Source organism: Oncorhynchus gorbuscha, linkage group LG18 (genome assembly GCF_021184085.1).
Source record: "Oncorhynchus gorbuscha isolate QuinsamMale2020 ecotype Even-year linkage group LG18, OgorEven_v1.0, whole genome shotgun sequence".
NCBI lineage: Eukaryota > Metazoa > Chordata > Actinopteri > Salmoniformes > Salmonidae > Oncorhynchus > Oncorhynchus gorbuscha.
Window position 1 is genome coordinate 2,943,542 of NC_060190.1, and position 16,891 is coordinate 2,960,432.

The 16,891-nt window shown below is 42.8% G+C and overlaps 16 non-coding genes across 16 annotated transcripts; all 16 read left to right on the plus strand.

The window, feature by feature from the left end:
* Positions 1-624: 624 nt before the first annotated feature.
* Positions 625-731, plus strand: LOC124004390. Its single transcript, XR_006833377.1, has one exon. It is a non-coding gene; the product is annotated as a U6 spliceosomal RNA (small nuclear RNA).
* A 944-nt stretch (positions 732-1,675) lies between these two features.
* Positions 1,676-1,782, plus strand: LOC124004426. Its single transcript, XR_006833412.1, has one exon. It is a non-coding gene; the product is annotated as a U6 spliceosomal RNA (small nuclear RNA).
* A 915-nt stretch (positions 1,783-2,697) lies between these two features.
* On the plus strand, positions 2,698-2,804 carry LOC124004391. The gene has a single exon (XR_006833378.1). It is a non-coding gene; the product is annotated as a U6 spliceosomal RNA (small nuclear RNA).
* Positions 2,805-3,706: 902 nt separating this feature from the next.
* Positions 3,707-3,813, plus strand: LOC124004392. Its single transcript, XR_006833379.1, has one exon. It is a non-coding gene; the product is annotated as a U6 spliceosomal RNA (small nuclear RNA).
* A 972-nt stretch (positions 3,814-4,785) lies between these two features.
* On the plus strand, positions 4,786-4,892 carry LOC124004393. The gene has a single exon (XR_006833380.1). It is a non-coding gene; the product is annotated as a U6 spliceosomal RNA (small nuclear RNA).
* Positions 4,893-5,840: 948 nt separating this feature from the next.
* LOC124004394 lies at positions 5,841-5,947 on the plus strand. The gene has a single exon (XR_006833381.1). It is a non-coding gene; the product is annotated as a U6 spliceosomal RNA (small nuclear RNA).
* A 927-nt stretch (positions 5,948-6,874) lies between these two features.
* LOC124004395 lies at positions 6,875-6,981 on the plus strand. The gene has a single exon (XR_006833382.1). It is a non-coding gene; the product is annotated as a U6 spliceosomal RNA (small nuclear RNA).
* A 962-nt stretch (positions 6,982-7,943) lies between these two features.
* LOC124004396 lies at positions 7,944-8,050 on the plus strand. The gene has a single exon (XR_006833383.1). It is a non-coding gene; the product is annotated as a U6 spliceosomal RNA (small nuclear RNA).
* A 940-nt stretch (positions 8,051-8,990) lies between these two features.
* On the plus strand, positions 8,991-9,097 carry LOC124004397. The gene has a single exon (XR_006833384.1). It is a non-coding gene; the product is annotated as a U6 spliceosomal RNA (small nuclear RNA).
* A 928-nt stretch (positions 9,098-10,025) lies between these two features.
* LOC124004398 lies at positions 10,026-10,132 on the plus strand. The gene has a single exon (XR_006833385.1). It is a non-coding gene; the product is annotated as a U6 spliceosomal RNA (small nuclear RNA).
* A 946-nt stretch (positions 10,133-11,078) lies between these two features.
* On the plus strand, positions 11,079-11,185 carry LOC124004427. The gene has a single exon (XR_006833413.1). It is a non-coding gene; the product is annotated as a U6 spliceosomal RNA (small nuclear RNA).
* A 969-nt stretch (positions 11,186-12,154) lies between these two features.
* On the plus strand, positions 12,155-12,261 carry LOC124004399. Its single transcript, XR_006833386.1, has one exon. It is a non-coding gene; the product is annotated as a U6 spliceosomal RNA (small nuclear RNA).
* A 958-nt stretch (positions 12,262-13,219) lies between these two features.
* Positions 13,220-13,326, plus strand: LOC124004400. Its single transcript, XR_006833387.1, has one exon. It is a non-coding gene; the product is annotated as a U6 spliceosomal RNA (small nuclear RNA).
* Positions 13,327-14,239: 913 nt separating this feature from the next.
* Positions 14,240-14,346, plus strand: LOC124004401. Its single transcript, XR_006833388.1, has one exon. It is a non-coding gene; the product is annotated as a U6 spliceosomal RNA (small nuclear RNA).
* A 966-nt stretch (positions 14,347-15,312) lies between these two features.
* Positions 15,313-15,419, plus strand: LOC124004402. The gene has a single exon (XR_006833389.1). It is a non-coding gene; the product is annotated as a U6 spliceosomal RNA (small nuclear RNA).
* A 934-nt stretch (positions 15,420-16,353) lies between these two features.
* Positions 16,354-16,460, plus strand: LOC124004428. The gene has a single exon (XR_006833414.1). It is a non-coding gene; the product is annotated as a U6 spliceosomal RNA (small nuclear RNA).
* The last annotated feature ends 431 nt before the right edge of the window (positions 16,461-16,891 follow it).

Below are 16,891 nucleotides of genomic sequence, written 5' to 3' on the forward strand. Positions count from 1 at the left end.
GTGAGACAAGGTTGCACTCTGAGTCCAACTTTATTCAATATCTACAAATGAATTGGAGAGAGACTTGGGTTCAATTTTAGTCCAGTTGTATTAAACATAACAAACTTGAATGTCACAACATTTTAAACAGACATCAAACTCTCTCTCTCTCTCTCTCTCTCTCTCTCTCTCTCTCTCTCTCTCTCTCTCTCTCTCTCTCTCTCTCTCTCTCTCTCTCTCTCTCTCTCTCTCTCTCTCTCTCTCTACTAATTGGGGAGTTAGTTATAAGTATCATTGGCCAGGCCATGTTGCAGAAAACGGGGGAAGGGTGGGAAGTTGTCGGGGCAGGGGAACAAAGACTTGGGGAGGAGCAACTAAAAGCAGCAGGTGAGGGAGGGGTTACAGACCAAGAGTCCTGAATCATAAAAGGCTTTGTTTTTAAACTACATTTTAGTCTAAGATCAATCTTTAAAAAATCTAAAGTCAATTCTATTTCAAGTTCTACATCTCCAAATAAAGTTTAAACATCACAGCAATATTCTAGGGGTGGTTTTTGAGGGTCTGACCTCTGTTTGACCCCAACCATGACCAGAACCTTCAGAGGGCGTGTGATCTATATATGAGGGCCTCTCATAGCTTTGTATTGTGCTCGCTTTGGCAGCACATATACTAAAATTGGATCGATACAGAGAAGATTAGCATGGCCCCTGCGAAAGGATGACACGCAAATCCGTGAAGCGCTCCTTATTTTCCTCACACGTTGAGAAATTGGAACCAAACAGAGAAGATTGGGCGGTAGTGACCCGGGGAGAATAAATGGTCCATTCCCCTCAGTCTAGTCTAAGGAGGAGGGGAAATGCTGGATGAGAGAAGCTCAGTCTACAGTAGAATGACAGGAACATTTGTGAAGCCTTCCTTATTTTGAAATGGGGAGTGAGACAAGGTTGCAGCCTGAGACCAACTTTATTCAACATGTAGACAAATAATTGGCGAGTTAGGCACGGTTGCAGTCAGAGTTCAACTTTATTCAAAGTTTAGAAATGAATTGGGGAGTGAGACAAGGTTGCACTCTGAGTCCAACTTTATTCAATATCTACAAATGAATTGGAGAGAGACTTGGGTTCAATTTTAGTCCAGTTGTATTAAACATAACAAACTTGAATGTCACAACATTTTAAACAGACATCAAACTCTCTCTCTCTCTCTCTCTCTCTCTCTCTCTCTCTCTCTCTCTCTCTCTCTCTCTCTCTCTCTCTCTCTCTCTCTCTCTCTCTCTCTCTCTCTCTCTCTCTCTCTCTCTCTCTCTCTCTCTCTCTACTAATTGGGGAGTTAGTTATAAGTATCATTGGCCAGGCCATGTTGCAGAAAACGGGGGAAGGGTGGGAAGTTGTCGGGGCAGGGGAACAAAGACTTGGGGAGGAGCAACTAAAAGCAGCAGGTGAGGGAGGGGTTACAGACCAAGAGTCCTGAATCATAAAAGGCTTTGTTTTTAAACTACATTTTAGTCTAAGATCAATCTTTAAAAAATCTAAAGTCAATTCTATTTCAAGTTCTACATCTCCAAATAAAGTTTAAACATCACAGCAATATTCTAGGGGTGGTTTTTGAGGGTCTGACCTCTGTTTGACCCCAACCATGACCAGAACCTTCAGAGGGCGTGTGATCTATATATGAGGGCCTCTCATAGCTTTGTATTGTGCTCGCTTTGGCAGCACATATACTAAAATTGGATCGATACAGAGAAGATTAGCATGGCCCCTGCGAAAGGATGACACGCAAATCCGTGAAGCGCTCCTTATTTTCCTCACACGTTGAGAAATTGGAACCAAACAGAGAAGATTGGGCGGTAGTGACCCGGGAGAATAAATGGTCCATTCCCCTCAGTCTAGTCTAAGGAGGAGGGGAAATGCTGGATGAGAGAAGCTCAGTCTACAGTAGAATGACAGGAACATTTGTGAAGCCTTCCTTATTTTGAAATGGGGAGTGAGACAAGGTTGCAGCCTGAGACCAACTTTATTCAACATGTAGACAAATAATTGGCGAGTTAGGCACGGTTGCAGTCAGAGTTCAACTTTATTCAAAGTTTAGAAATGAATTGGGGAGTGAGACAAGGTTGCACTCTGAGTCCAACTTTATTCAATATCTACAAATGAATTGGAGAGAGACTTGGGTTCAATTTTAGTCCAGTTGTATTAAACATAACAAACTTGAATGTCACAACATTTTAAACAGACATCAAACTCTCTCTCTCTCTCTCTCTCTCTCTCTCTCTCTCTCTCTCTCTCTCTCTCTCTCTCTCTCTCTCTCTCTCTCTCTCTCTCTCTCTCTCTCTCTCTCTCTCTCTTGGGGGAGTTAGTTATAAGTATCATTGGCCAGGCCATGTTGCAGAAAACGGGGAAGGGTGGGAAGTTGTCGGGGCAGGGGAACAAAGACTTGGGGAGGAGCAACTAAAAGCAGCAGGTGAGGGAGGGGTTACAGACCAAGAGTCCTGAATCATAAAAGGCTTTGTTTTTAAACTACATTTTAGTCTAAGATCAATCTTTAAAAAATCTAAAGTCAATTCTATTTCAAGTTCTACATCTCCAAATAAAGTTTAAACATCACAGCAATATTCTAGGGGTGGTTTTTGAGGGTCTGACCTCTGTTTGACCCCAACCATGACCAGAACCTTCAGAGGGCGTGTGATCTATATATGAGGGCCTCTCATAGCTTTGTATTGTGCTCGCTTTGGCAGCACATATACTAAAATTGGATCGATACAGAGAAGATTAGCATGGCCCCTGCGAAAGGATGACACGCAAATCCGTGAAGCGCTCCTTATTTTCCTCACACGTTGAGAAATTGGAACCAAACAGAGAAGATTGGGCGGTAGTGACCCGGGGAGAATAAATGGTCCATTCCCCTCAGTCTAGTCTAAGGAGGAGGGGAAATGCTGGATGAGAGAAGCTCAGTCTACAGTAGAATGACAGGAACATTTGTGAAGCCTTCCTTATTTTGAAATGGGGAGTGAGACAAGGTTGCAGCCTGAGACCAACTTTATTCAACATGTAGACAAATAATTGGCGAGTTAGGCACGGTTGCAGTCAGAGTTCAACTTTATTCAAAGTTTAGAAATGAATTGGGGAGTGAGACAAGGTTGCACTCTGAGTCCAACTTTATTCAATATCTACAAATGAATTGGAGAGAGACTTGGGTTCAATTTTAGTCCAGTTGTATTAAACATAACAAACTTGAATGTCACAACATTTTAAACAGACATCAAACTCTCTCTCTCTCTCTCTCTCTCTCTCTCTCTCTCTCTCTCTCTCTCTCTCTCTCTCTCTCTCTCTCTCTCTCTCTCTCTCTCTACTAATTGGGGAGTTAGTTATAAGTATCATTGGCCAGGCCATGTTGCAGAAAACGGGGGAAGGGTGGGAAGTTGTCGGGGCAGGGGAACAAAGACTTGGGGAGGAGCAACTAAAAGCAGCAGGTGAGGGAGGGGTTACAGACCAAGAGTCCTGAATCATAAAAGGCTTTGTTTTTAAACTACATTTTAGTCTAAGATCAATCTTTAAAAAATCTAAAGTCAATTCTATTTCAAGTTCTACATCTCCAAATAAAGTTTAAACATCACAGCAATATTCTAGGGGTGGTTTTTGAGGGTCTGACCTCTGTTTGACCCCAACCATGACCAGAACCTTCAGAGGGCGTGTGATCTATATATGAGGGCCTCTCATAGCTTTGTATTGTGCTCGCTTTGGCAGCACATATACTAAAATTGGATCGATACAGAGAAGATTAGCATGGCCCCTGCGAAAGGATGACACGCAAATCCGTGAAGCGCTCCTTATTTTCCTCACACGTTGAGAAATTGGAACCAAACAGAGAAGATTGGGCGGTAGTGACCCGGGGAGAATAAATGGTCCATTCCCCTCAGTCTAGTCTAAGGAGGAGGGGAAATGCTGGATGAGAGAAGCTCAGTCTACAGTAGAATGACAGGAACATTTGTGAAGCCTTCCTTATTTTGAAATGGGGAGTGAGACAAGGTTGCAGCCTGAGACCAACTTTATTCAACATGTAGACAAATAATTGGCGAGTTAGGCACGGTTGCAGTCAGAGTTCAACTTTATTCAAAGTTTAGAAATGAATTGGGGAGTGAGACAAGGTTGCACTCTGAGTCCAACTTTATTCAATATCTACAAATGAATTGGAGAGAGACTTGGGTTCAATTTTAGTCCAGTTGTATTAAACATAACAAACTTGAATGTCACAACATTTTAAACAGACATCAAACTCAGACTCTCTCTCTCTCTCTCTCTCTCTCTCTCTCTCTCTCTCTCTCTCTCTCTCTCTCTCTCTCTCTCTCTCTCTCTCTCTCTCTCTCTCTCTCTCTCTCTCTCTCTCTCTCTCTCTCTCTCTCTCTCTCTCTCTCTCTCTCTCTCTCTCTACTAATTGGGGAGTTAGTTATAAGTATCATTGGCCAGGCCATGTTGCAGAAAACGGGGGAAGGGTGGGAAGTTGTCGGGGCAGGGGAACAAAGACTTGGGGAGGAGCAACTAAAAGCAGCAGGTGAGGGAGGGGTTACAGACCAAGAGTCCTGAATCATAAAAGGCTTTGTTTTTAAACTACATTTTAGTCTAAGATCAATCTTTAAAAAATCTAAAGTCAATTCTATTTCAAGTTCTACATCTCCAAATAAAGTTTAAACATCACAGCAATATTCTAGGGGTGGTTTTTGAGGGTCTGACCTCTGTTTGACCCCAACCATGACCAGAACCTTCAGAGGGCGTGTGATCTATATATGAGGGCCTCTCATAGCTTTGTATTGTGCTCGCTTTGGCAGCACATATACTAAAATTGGATCGATACAGAGAAGATTAGCATGGCCCCTGCGAAAGGATGACACGCAAATCCGTGAAGCGCTCCTTATTTTCCTCACACGTTGAGAAATTGGAACCAAACAGAGAAGATTGGGCGGTAGTGACCCGGGGAGAATAAATGGTCCATTCCCCTCAGTCTAGTCTAAGGAGGAGGGGAAATGCTGGATGAGAGAAGCTCAGTCTACAGTAGAATGACAGGAACATTTGTGAAGCCTTCCTTATTTTGAAATGGGGAGTGAGACAAGGTTGCAGCCTGAGACCAACTTTATTCAACATGTAGACAAATAATTGGCGAGTTAGGCACGGTTGCAGTCAGAGTTCAACTTTATTCAAAGTTTAGAAATGAATTGGGGAGTGAGACAAGGTTGCACTCTGAGTCCAACTTTATTCAATATCTACAAATGAATTGGAGAGAGACTTGGGTTCAATTTTAGTCCAGTTGTATTAAACATAACAAACTTGAATGTCACAACATTTTAAACAGACATCAAACTCTCTCTCTCTCTCTCTCTCTCTCTCTCTCTCTCTCTCTCTCTCTCTCTCTCTCTCTCTCTCTCTCTCTCTCTCTCTCTCTCTCTCTCTCTCTCTCTCTCTCTCTCTCTCTCTCTCTCTCTCTCTCTCTACTAATTGGGGAGTTAGTTATAAGTATCATTGGCCAGGCCATGTTGCAGAAAACGGGGGAAGGGTGGGAAGTTGTCGGGGCAGGGGAACAAAGACTTGGGGAGGAGCAACTAAAAGCAGCAGGTGAGGGAGGGGTTACAGACCAAGAGTCCTGAATCATAAAAGGCTTTGTTTTTAAACTACATTTTAGTCTAAGATCAATCTTTAAAAAATCTAAAGTCAATTCTATTTCAAGTTCTACATCTCCAAATAAAGTTTAAACATCACAGCAATATTCTAGGGGTGGTTTTTGAGGGTCTGACCTCTGTTTGACCCCAACCATGACCAGAACCTTCAGAGGGCGTGTGATCTATATATGAGGGCCTCTCATAGCTTTGTATTGTGCTCGCTTTGGCAGCACATATACTAAAATTGGATCGATACAGAGAAGATTAGCATGGCCCCTGCGAAAGGATGACACGCAAATCCGTGAAGCGCTCCTTATTTTCCTCACACGTTGAGAAATTGGAACCAAACAGAGAAGATTGGGCGGTAGTGACCCGGGGAGAATAAATGGTCCATTCCCCTCAGTCTAGTCTAAGGAGGAGGGGAAATGCTGGATGAGAGAAGCTCAGTCTACAGTAGAATGACAGGAACATTTGTGAAGCCTTCCTTATTTTGAAATGGGGAGTGAGACAAGGTTGCAGCCTGAGACCAACTTTATTCAACATGTAGACAAATAATTGGCGAGTTAGGCACGGTTGCAGTCAGAGTTCAACTTTATTCAAAGTTTAGAAATGAATTGGGGAGTGAGACAAGGTTGCACTCTGAGTCCAACTTTATTCAATATCTACAAATGAATTGGAGAGAGACTTGGGTTCAATTTTAGTCCAGTTGTATTAAACATAACAAACTTGAATGTCACAACATTTTAAACAGACATCAAACTCAGACTCTCTCTCTCTCTCTCTCTCTCTCTCTCTCTCTCTCTCTCTCTCTCTCTCTCTCTCTCTCTCTCTCTCTCTCTCTCTCTCTCTCTCTCTCTCTCTCTCTCTCTCTAATTGGGGAGTTAGTTATAAGTATCATTGGCCAGGCCATGTTGCAGAAAACGGGGGAAGGGTGGGAAGTTGTCGGGGCAGGGGAACAAAGACTTGGGGAGGAGCAACTAAAAGCAGCAGGTGAGGGAGGGGTTACAGACCAAGAGTCCTGAATCATAAAAGGCTTTGTTTTTAAACTACATTTTAGTCTAAGATCAATCTTTAAAAAATCTAAAGTCAATTCTATTTCAAGTTCTACATCTCCAAATAAAGTTTAAACATCACAGCAATATTCTAGGGGTGGTTTTTGAGGGTCTGACCTCTGTTTGACCCCAACCATGACCAGAACCTTCAGAGGGCGTGTGATCTATATATGAGGGCCTCTCATAGCTTTGTATTGTGCTCGCTTTGGCAGCACATATACTAAAATTGGATCGATACAGAGAAGATTAGCATGGCCCCTGCGAAAGGATGACACGCAAATCCGTGAAGCGCTCCTTATTTTCCTCACACGTTGAGAAATTGGAACCAAACAGAGAAGATTGGGCGGTAGTGACCCGGGGAGAATAAATGGTCCATTCCCCTCAGTCTAGTCTAAGGAGGAGGGGAAATGCTGGATGAGAGAAGCTCAGTCTACAGTAGAATGACAGGAACATTTGTGAAGCCTTCCTTATTTTGAAATGGGGAGTGAGACAAGGTTGCAGCCTGAGACCAACTTTATTCAACATGTAGACAAATAATTGGCGAGTTAGGCACGGTTGCAGTCAGAGTTCAACTTTATTCAAAGTTTAGAAATGAATTGGGGAGTGAGACAAGGTTGCACTCTGAGTCCAACTTTATTCAATATCTACAAATGAATTGGAGAGAGACTTGGGTTCAATTTTAGTCCAGTTGTATTAAACATAACAAACTTGAATGTCACAACATTTTAAACAGACATCAAACTCAGACTCTCTCTCTCTCTCTCTCTCTCTCTCTCTCTCTCTCTCTCTCTCTCTCTCTCTCTCTCTCTCTCTCTCTCTCTCTCTCTCTCTCTCTCTCTCTCTCTCTCTCTCTCTCTCTCTCTCTCTCTCTCTCTCTCTCTCTCTACTAATTGGGGAGTTAGTTATAAGTATCATTGGCCAGGCCATGTTGCAGAAAACGGGGGAAGGGTGGGAAGTTGTCGGGGCAGGGGAACAAAGACTTGGGGAGGAGCAACTAAAAGCAGCAGGTGAGGGAGGGGTTACAGACCAAGAGTCCTGAATCATAAAAGGCTTTGTTTTTAAACTACATTTTAGTCTAAGATCAATCTTTAAAAAATCTAAAGTCAATTCTATTTCAAGTTCTACATCTCCAAATAAAGTTTAAACATCACAGCAATATTCTAGGGGTGGTTTTTGAGGGTCTGACCTCTGTTTGACCCCAACCATGACCAGAACCTTCAGAGGGCGTGTGATCTATATATGAGGGCCTCTCATAGCTTTGTATTGTGCTCGCTTTGGCAGCACATATACTAAAATTGGATCGATACAGAGAAGATTAGCATGGCCCCTGCGAAAGGATGACACGCAAATCCGTGAAGCGCTCCTTATTTTCCTCACACGTTGAGAAATTGGAACCAAACAGAGAAGATTGGGCGGTAGTGACCCGGGGAGAATAAATGGTCCATTCCCCTCAGTCTAGTCTAAGGAGGAGGGGAAATGCTGGATGAGAGAAGCTCAGTCTACAGTAGAATGACAGGAACATTTGTGAAGCCTTCCTTATTTTGAAATGGGGAGTGAGACAAGGTTGCAGCCTGAGACCAACTTTATTCAACATGTAGACAAATAATTGGCGAGTTAGGCACGGTTGCAGTCAGAGTTCAACTTTATTCAAAGTTTAGAAATGAATTGGGGAGTGAGACAAGGTTGCACTCTGAGTCCAACTTTATTCAATATCTACAAATGAATTGGAGAGAGACTTGGGTTCAATTTTAGTCCAGTTGTATTAAACATAACAAACTTGAATGTCACAACATTTTAAACAGACATCAAACTCAGACTCTCTCTCTCTCTCTCTCTCTCTCTCTCTCTCTCTCTCTCTCTCTCTCTCTCTCTCTCTCTCTCTCTCTCTCTCTCTCTCTCTCTCTCTCTCTCTCTCTCTCTCTCTCTCTCTCTACTAATTGGGGAGTTAGTTATAAGTATCATTGGCCAGGCCATGTTGCAGAAAACGGGGGAAGGGTGGGAAGTTGTCGGGGCAGGGGAACAAAGACTTGGGGAGGAGCAACTAAAAGCAGCAGGTGAGGGAGGGGTTACAGACCAAGAGTCCTGAATCATAAAAGGCTTTGTTTTTAAACTACATTTTAGTCTAAGATCAATCTTTAAAAAATCTAAAGTCAATTCTATTTCAAGTTCTACATCTCCAAATAAAGTTTAAACATCACAGCAATATTCTAGGGGTGGTTTTTGAGGGTCTGACCTCTGTTTGACCCCAACCATGACCAGAACCTTCAGAGGGCGTGTGATCTATATATGAGGGCCTCTCATAGCTTTGTATTGTGCTCGCTTTGGCAGCACATATACTAAAATTGGATCGATACAGAGAAGATTAGCATGGCCCCTGCGAAAGGATGACACGCAAATCCGTGAAGCGCTCCTTATTTTCCTCACACGTTGAGAAATTGGAACCAAACAGAGAAGATTGGGCGGTAGTGACCCGGGGAGAATAAATGGTCCATTCCCCTCAGTCTAGTCTAAGGAGGAGGGGAAATGCTGGATGAGAGAAGCTCAGTCTACAGTAGAATGACAGGAACATTTGTGAAGCCTTCCTTATTTTGAAATGGGGAGTGAGACAAGGTTGCAGCCTGAGACCAACTTTATTCAACATGTAGACAAATAATTGGCGAGTTAGGCACGGTTGCAGTCAGAGTTCAACTTTATTCAAAGTTTAGAAATGAATTGGGGAGTGAGACAAGGTTGCACTCTGAGTCCAACTTTATTCAATATCTACAAATGAATTGGAGAGAGACTTGGGTTCAATTTTAGTCCAGTTGTATTAAACATAACAAACTTGAATGTCACAACATTTTAAACAGACATCAAACTCTCTCTCTCTCTCTCTCTCTCTCTCTCTCTCTCTCTCTCTCTCTCTCTCTCTCTCTCTCTCTCTCTCTCTCTCTCTCTCTCTCTCTCTCTCTCTCTCTCTCTCTCTCTCTACTAATTGGGGAGTTAGTTATAAGTATCATTGGCCAGGCCATGTTGCAGAAAACGGGGAAGGGTGGGAAGTTGTCGGGGCAGGGGAACAAAGACTTGGGGAGGAGCAACTAAAAGCAGCAGGTGAGGGAGGGGTTACAGACCAAGAGTCCTGAATCATAAAAGGCTTTGTTTTTAAACTACATTTTAGTCTAAGATCAATCTTTAAAAAATCTAAAGTCAATTCTATTTCAAGTTCTACATCTCCAAATAAAGTTTAAACATCACAGCAATATTCTAGGGGTGGTTTTGAGGGTCTGACCTCTGTTTGACCCCAACCATGACCAGAACCTTCAGAGGGCGTGTGATCTATATATGAGGGCCTCTCATAGCTTTGTATTGTGCTCGCTTTGGCAGCACATATACTAAAATTGGATCGATACAGAGAAGATTAGCATGGCCCCTGCGAAAGGATGACACGCAAATCCGTGAAGCGCTCCTTATTTTCCTCACACGTTGAGAAATTGGAACCAAACAGAGAAGATTGGGCGGTAGTGACCCGGGGAGAATAAATGGTCCATTCCCCTCAGTCTAGTCTAAGGAGGAGGGGAAATGCTGGATGAGAGAAGCTCAGTCTACAGTAGAATGACAGGAACATTTGTGAAGCCTTCCTTATTTTGAAATGGGGAGTGAGACAAGGTTGCAGCCTGAGACCAACTTTATTCAACATGTAGACAAATAATTGGCGAGTTAGGCACGGTTGCAGTCAGAGTTCAACTTTATTCAAAGTTTAGAAATGAATTGGGGAGTGAGACAAGGTTGCACTCTGAGTCCAACTTTATTCAATATCTACAAATGAATTGGAGAGAGACTTGGGTTCAATTTTAGTCCAGTTGTATTAAACATAACAAACTTGAATGTCACAACATTTTAAACAGACATCAAACTCAGACTCTCTCTCTCTCTCTCTCTCTCTCTCTCTCTCTCTCTCTCTCTCTCTCTCTCTCTCTCTCTCTCTCTCTCTCTCTCTCTCTCTCTCTCTCTCTCTCTCTCTCTCTCTCTCTCTCTCTCTCTCTACTAATTGGGGAGTTAGTTATAAGTATCATTGGCCAGGCCATGTTGCAGAAAACGGGGGAAGGGTGGGAAGTTGTCGGGGCAGGGGAACAAAGACTTGGGGAGGAGCAACTAAAAGCAGCAGGTGAGGGAGGGGTTACAGACCAAGAGTCCTGAATCATAAAAGGCTTTGTTTTTAAACTACATTTTAGTCTAAGATCAATCTTTAAAAAATCTAAAGTCAATTCTATTTCAAGTTCTACATCTCCAAATAAAGTTTAAACATCACAGCAATATTCTAGGGGTGGTTTTGAGGTCTGACCTCTGTTTGACCCCAACCATGACCAGAACCTTCAGAGGGCGTGTGATCTATATATGAGGGCCTCTCATAGCTTTGTATTGTGCTCGCTTTGGCAGCACATATACTAAAATTGGATCGATACAGAGAAGATTAGCATGGCCCCTGCGAAAGGATGACACGCAAATCCGTGAAGCGCTCCTTATTTTCCTCACACGTTGAGAAATTGGAACCAAACAGAGAAGATTGGGCGGTAGTGACCGGGGAGAATAAATGGTCCATTCCCCTCAGTCTAGTCTAAGGAGGAGGGGAAATGCTGGATGAGAGAAGCTCAGTCTACAGTAGAATGACAGGAACATTTGTGAAGCCTTCCTTATTTTGAAATGGGGAGTGAGACAAGGTTGCAGCCTGAGACCAACTTTATTCAACATGTAGACAAATAATTGGCGAGTTAGGCACGGTTGCAGTCAGAGTTCAACTTTATTCAAAGTTTAGAAATGAATTGGGGAGTGAGACAAGGTTGCACTCTGAGTCCAACTTTATTCAATATCTACAAATGAATTGGAGAGAGACTTGGGTTCAATTTTAGTCCAGTTGTATTAAACATAACAAACTTGAATGTCACAACATTTTAAACAGACATCAAACTCAGACTCTCTCTCTCTCTCTCTCTCTCTCTCTCTCTCTCTCTCTCTCTCTCTCTCTCTCTCTCTCTCTCTCTCTCTCTCTCTCTCTCTCTCTCTCTCTCTCTCTCTCTCTCTCTCTCTCTCTCTCTCTCTCTCTCTCTCTCTCTCTCTCTACTAATTGGGGAGTTAGTTATAAGTATCATTGGCCAGGCCATGTTGCAGAAAACGGGGGAAGGGTGGGAAGTTGTCGGGGCAGGGGAACAAAGACTTGGGGAGGAGCAACTAAAAGCAGCAGGTGAGGGAGGGGTTACAGACCAAGAGTCCTGAATCATAAAAGGCTTTGTTTTTAAACTACATTTTAGTCTAAGATCAATCTTTAAAAAATCTAAAGTCAATTCTATTTCAAGTTCTACATCTCCAAATAAAGTTTAAACATCACAGCAATATTCTAGGGGTGGTTTTTGAGGGTCTGACCTCTGTTTGACCCCAACCATGACCAGAACCTTCAGAGGGCGTGTGATCTATATATGAGGGCCTCTCATAGCTTTGTATTGTGCTCGCTTTGGCAGCACATATACTAAAATTGGATCGATACAGAGAAGATTAGCATGGCCCCTGCGAAAGGATGACACGCAAATCCGTGAAGCGCTCCTTATTTTCCTCACACGTTGAGAAATTGGAACCAAACAGAGAAGATTGGGCGGTAGTGACCCGGGGAGAATAAATGGTCCATTCCCCTCAGTCTAGTCTAAGGAGGAGGGGAAATGCTGGATGAGAGAAGCTCAGTCTACAGTAGAATGACAGGAACATTTGTGAAGCCTTCCTTATTTTGAAATGGGGAGTGAGACAAGGTTGCAGCCTGAGACCAACTTTATTCAACATGTAGACAAATAATTGGCGAGTTAGGCACGGTTGCAGTCAGAGTTCAACTTTATTCAAAGTTTAGAAATGAATTGGGGAGTGAGACAAGGTTGCACTCTGAGTCCAACTTTATTCAATATCTACAAATGAATTGGAGAGAGACTTGGGTTCAATTTTAGTCCAGTTGTATTAAACATAACAAACTTGAATGTCACAACATTTTAAACAGACATCAAACTCAGACTCTCTCTCTCTCTCTCTCTCTCTCTCTCTCTCTCTCTCTCTCTCTCTCTCTCTCTCTCTCTCTCTCTCTCTCTCTCTCTCTCTCTCTCTCTCTCTCTCTCTCTCTCTCTCTCTCTCTCTCTCTCTCTCTCTCTACTAATTGGGGAGTTAGTTATAAGTATCATTGGCCAGGCCATGTTGCAGAAAACGGGGGAAGGGTGGGAAGTTGTCGGGGCAGGGGAACAAAGACTTGGGGAGGAGCAACTAAAAGCAGCAGGTGAGGGAGGGGTTACAGACCAAGAGTCCTGAATCATAAAAGGCTTTGTTTTTAAACTACATTTTAGTCTAAGATCAATCTTTAAAAAATCTAAAGTCAATTCTATTTCAAGTTCTACATCTCCAAATAAAGTTTAAACATCACAGCAATATTCTAGGGGTGGTTTTTGAGGGTCTGACCTCTGTTTGACCCCAACCATGACCAGAACCTTCAGAGGGCGTGTGATCTATATATGAGGGCCTCTCATAGCTTTGTATTGTGCTCGCTTTGGCAGCACATATACTAAAATTGGATCGATACAGAGAAGATTAGCATGGCCCCTGCGAAAGGATGACACGCAAATCCGTGAAGCGCTCCTTATTTTCCTCACACGTTGAGAAATTGGAACCAAACAGAGAAGATTGGGCGGTAGTGACCCGGGGAGAATAAATGGTCCATTCCCCTCAGTCTAGTCTAAGGAGGAGGGGAAATGCTGGATGAGAGAAGCTCAGTCTACAGTAGAATGACAGGAACATTTGTGAAGCCTTCCTTATTTTGAAATGGGGAGTGAGACAAGGTTGCAGCCTGAGACCAACTTTATTCAACATGTAGACAAATAATTGGCGAGTTAGGCACGGTTGCAGTCAGAGTTCAACTTTATTCAAAGTTTAGAAATGAATTGGGGAGTGAGACAAGGTTGCACTCTGAGTCCAACTTTATTCAATATCTACAAATGAATTGGAGAGAGACTTGGGTTCAATTTTAGTCCAGTTGTATTAAACATAACAAACTTGAATGTCACAACATTTTAAACAGACATCAAACTCAAACTCTCTCTCTCTCTCTCTCTCTCTCTCTCTCTCTCTCTCTCTCTCTCTCTCTCTCTCTCTCTCTCTCTCTCTCTCTCTCTCTCTCTCTCTACTAATTGGGGAGTTAGTTATAAGTATCATTGGCCAGGCCATGTTGCAGAAAACGGGGGAAGGGTGGGAAGTTGTCGGGGCAGGGGAACAAAGACTTGGGGAGGAGCAACTAAAAGCAGCAGGTGAGGGAGGGGTTACAGACCAAGAGTCCTGAATCATAAAAGGCTTTGTTTTTAAACTACATTTTAGTCTAAGATCAATCTTTAAAAAATCTAAAGTCAATTCTATTTCAAGTTCTACATCTCCAAATAAAGTTTAAACATCACAGCAATATTCTAGGGGTGGTTTTTGAGGTCTGACCTCTGTTTGACCCCAACCATGACCAGAACCTTCAGAGGGCGTGTGATCTATATATGAGGGCCTCTCATAGCTTTGTATTGTGCTCGCTTTGGCAGCACATATACTAAAATTGGATCGATACAGAGAAGATTAGCATGGCCCCTGCGAAAGGATGACACGCAAATCCGTGAAGCGCTCCTTATTTTCCTCACACGTTGAGAAATTGGAACCAAACAGAGAAGATTGGGCGGTAGTGACCCGGGGAGAATAAATGGTCCATTCCCCTCAGTCTAGTCTAAGGAGGAGGGGAAATGCTGGATGAGAGAAGCTCAGTCTACAGTAGAATGACAGGAACATTTGTGAAGCCTTCCTTATTTTGAAATGGGGAGTGAGACAAGGTTGCAGCCTGAGACCAACTTTATTCAACATGTAGACAAATAATTGGCGAGTTAGGCACGGTTGCAGTCAGAGTTCAACTTTATTCAAAGTTTAGAAATGAATTGGGGAGTGAGACAAGGTTGCACTCTGAGTCCAACTTTATTCAATATCTACAAATGAATTGGAGAGAGACTTGGGTTCAATTTTAGTCCAGTTGTATTAAACATAACAAACTTGAATGTCACAACATTTTAAACAGACATCAAACTCAACTCTCTCTCTCTCTCTCTCTCTCTCTCTCTCTCTCTCTCTCTCTCTCTCTCTCTCTCTCTCTCTCTCTCTCTCTCTCTCTCTCTCTCTCTCTCTCTCTCTCTCTCTCTCTCTCTCTCTCTCTCTCTCTCTCTCTCTCTCTCTCTACTAATTGGGGAGTTAGTTATAAGTATCATTGGCCAGGCCATGTTGCAGAAAACGGGGGAAGGGTGGGAAGTTGTCGGGGCAGGGGAACAAAGACTTGGGGAGGAGCAACTAAAAGCAGCAGGTGAGGGAGGGGTTACAGACCAAGAGTCCTGAATCATAAAAGGCTTTGTTTTTAAACTACATTTTAGTCTAAGATCAATCTTTAAAAAATCTAAAGTCAATTCTATTTCAAGTTCTACATCTCCAAATAAAGTTTAAACATCACAGCAATATTCTAGGGGTGGTTTTGAGGGTCTGACCTCTGTTTGACCCCAACCATGACCAGAACCTTCAGAGGGCGTGTGATCTATATATGAGGGCCTCTCATAGCTTTGTATTGTGCTCGCTTTGGCAGCACATATACTAAAATTGGATCGATACAGAGAAGATTAGCATGGCCCCTGCGAAAGGATGACACGCAAATCCGTGAAGCGCTCCTTATTTTCCTCACACGTTGAGAAATTGGAACCAAACAGAGAAGATTGGGCGGTAGTGACCCGGGGAGAATAAATGGTCCATTCCCCTCAGTCTAGTCTAAGGAGGAGGGGAAATGCTGGATGAGAGAAGCTCAGTCTACAGTAGAATGACAGGAACATTTGTGAAGCCTTCCTTATTTTGAAATGGGGAGTGAGACAAGGTTGCAGCCTGAGACCAACTTTATTCAACATGTAGACAAATAATTGGCGAGTTAGGCACGGTTGCAGTCAGAGTTCAACTTTATTCAAAGTTTAGAAATGAATTGGGGAGTGAGACAAGGTTGCACTCTGAGTCCAACTTTATTCAATATCTACAAATGAATTGGAGAGAGACTTGGGTTCAATTTTAGTCCAGTTGTATTAAACATAACAAACTTGAATGTCACAACATTTTAAACAGACATCAAACTCTCTCTCTCTCTCTCTCTCTCTCTCTCTCTCTCTCTCTCTCTCTCTCTCTCTCTCTCTCTCTCTCTCTCTCTCTCTCTCTCTCTCTCTCTCTCTCTCTCTCTCTCTCTCTCTCTCTCTATTGGGGAGTTAGTTATAAGTATCATTGGCCAGGCCATGTTGCAGAAAACGGGGGAAGGGTGGGAAGTTGTCGGGGCAGGGGAACAAAGACTTGGGGAGGAGCAACTAAAAGCAGCAGGTGAGGGAGGGGTTACAGACCAAGAGTCCTGAATCATAAAAGGCTTTGTTTTTAAACTACATTTTAGTCTAAGATCAATCTTTAAAAAATCTAAAGTCAATTCTATTTCAAGTTCTACATCTCCAAATAAAGTTTAAACATCACAGCAATATTCTAGGGGTGGTTTTTGAGGGTCTGACCTCTGTTTGACCCCAACCATGACCAGAACCTTCAGAGGGCGTGTGATCTATATATGAGGGCCTCTCATAGCTTTGTATTGTGCTCGCTTTGGCAGCACATATACTAAAATTGGATCGATACAGAGAAGATTAGCATGGCCCCTGCGAAAGGATGACACGCAAATCCGTGAAGCGCTCCTTATTTTCCTCACACGTTGAGAAATTGGAACCAAACAGAGAAGATTGGGCGGTAGTGACCCGGGAGAATAAATGGTCCATTCCCCTCAGTCTAGTCTAAGGAGGAGGGGAAATGCTGGATGAGAGAAGCTCAGTCTACAGTAGAATGACAGGAACATTTGTGAAGCCTTCCTTATTTTGAAATGGGGAGTGAGACAAGGTTGCAGCCTGAGACCAACTTTATTCAACATGTAGACAAATAATTGGCGAGTTAGGCACGGTTGCAGTCAGAGTTCAACTTTATTCAAAGTTTAGAAATGAATTGGGGAGTGAGACAAGGTTGCACTCTGAGTCCAACTTTATTCAATATCTACAAATGAATTGGAGAGAGACTTGGGTTCAATTTTAGTCCAGTTGTATTAAACATAACAAACTTGAATGTCACAACATTTTAAACAGAC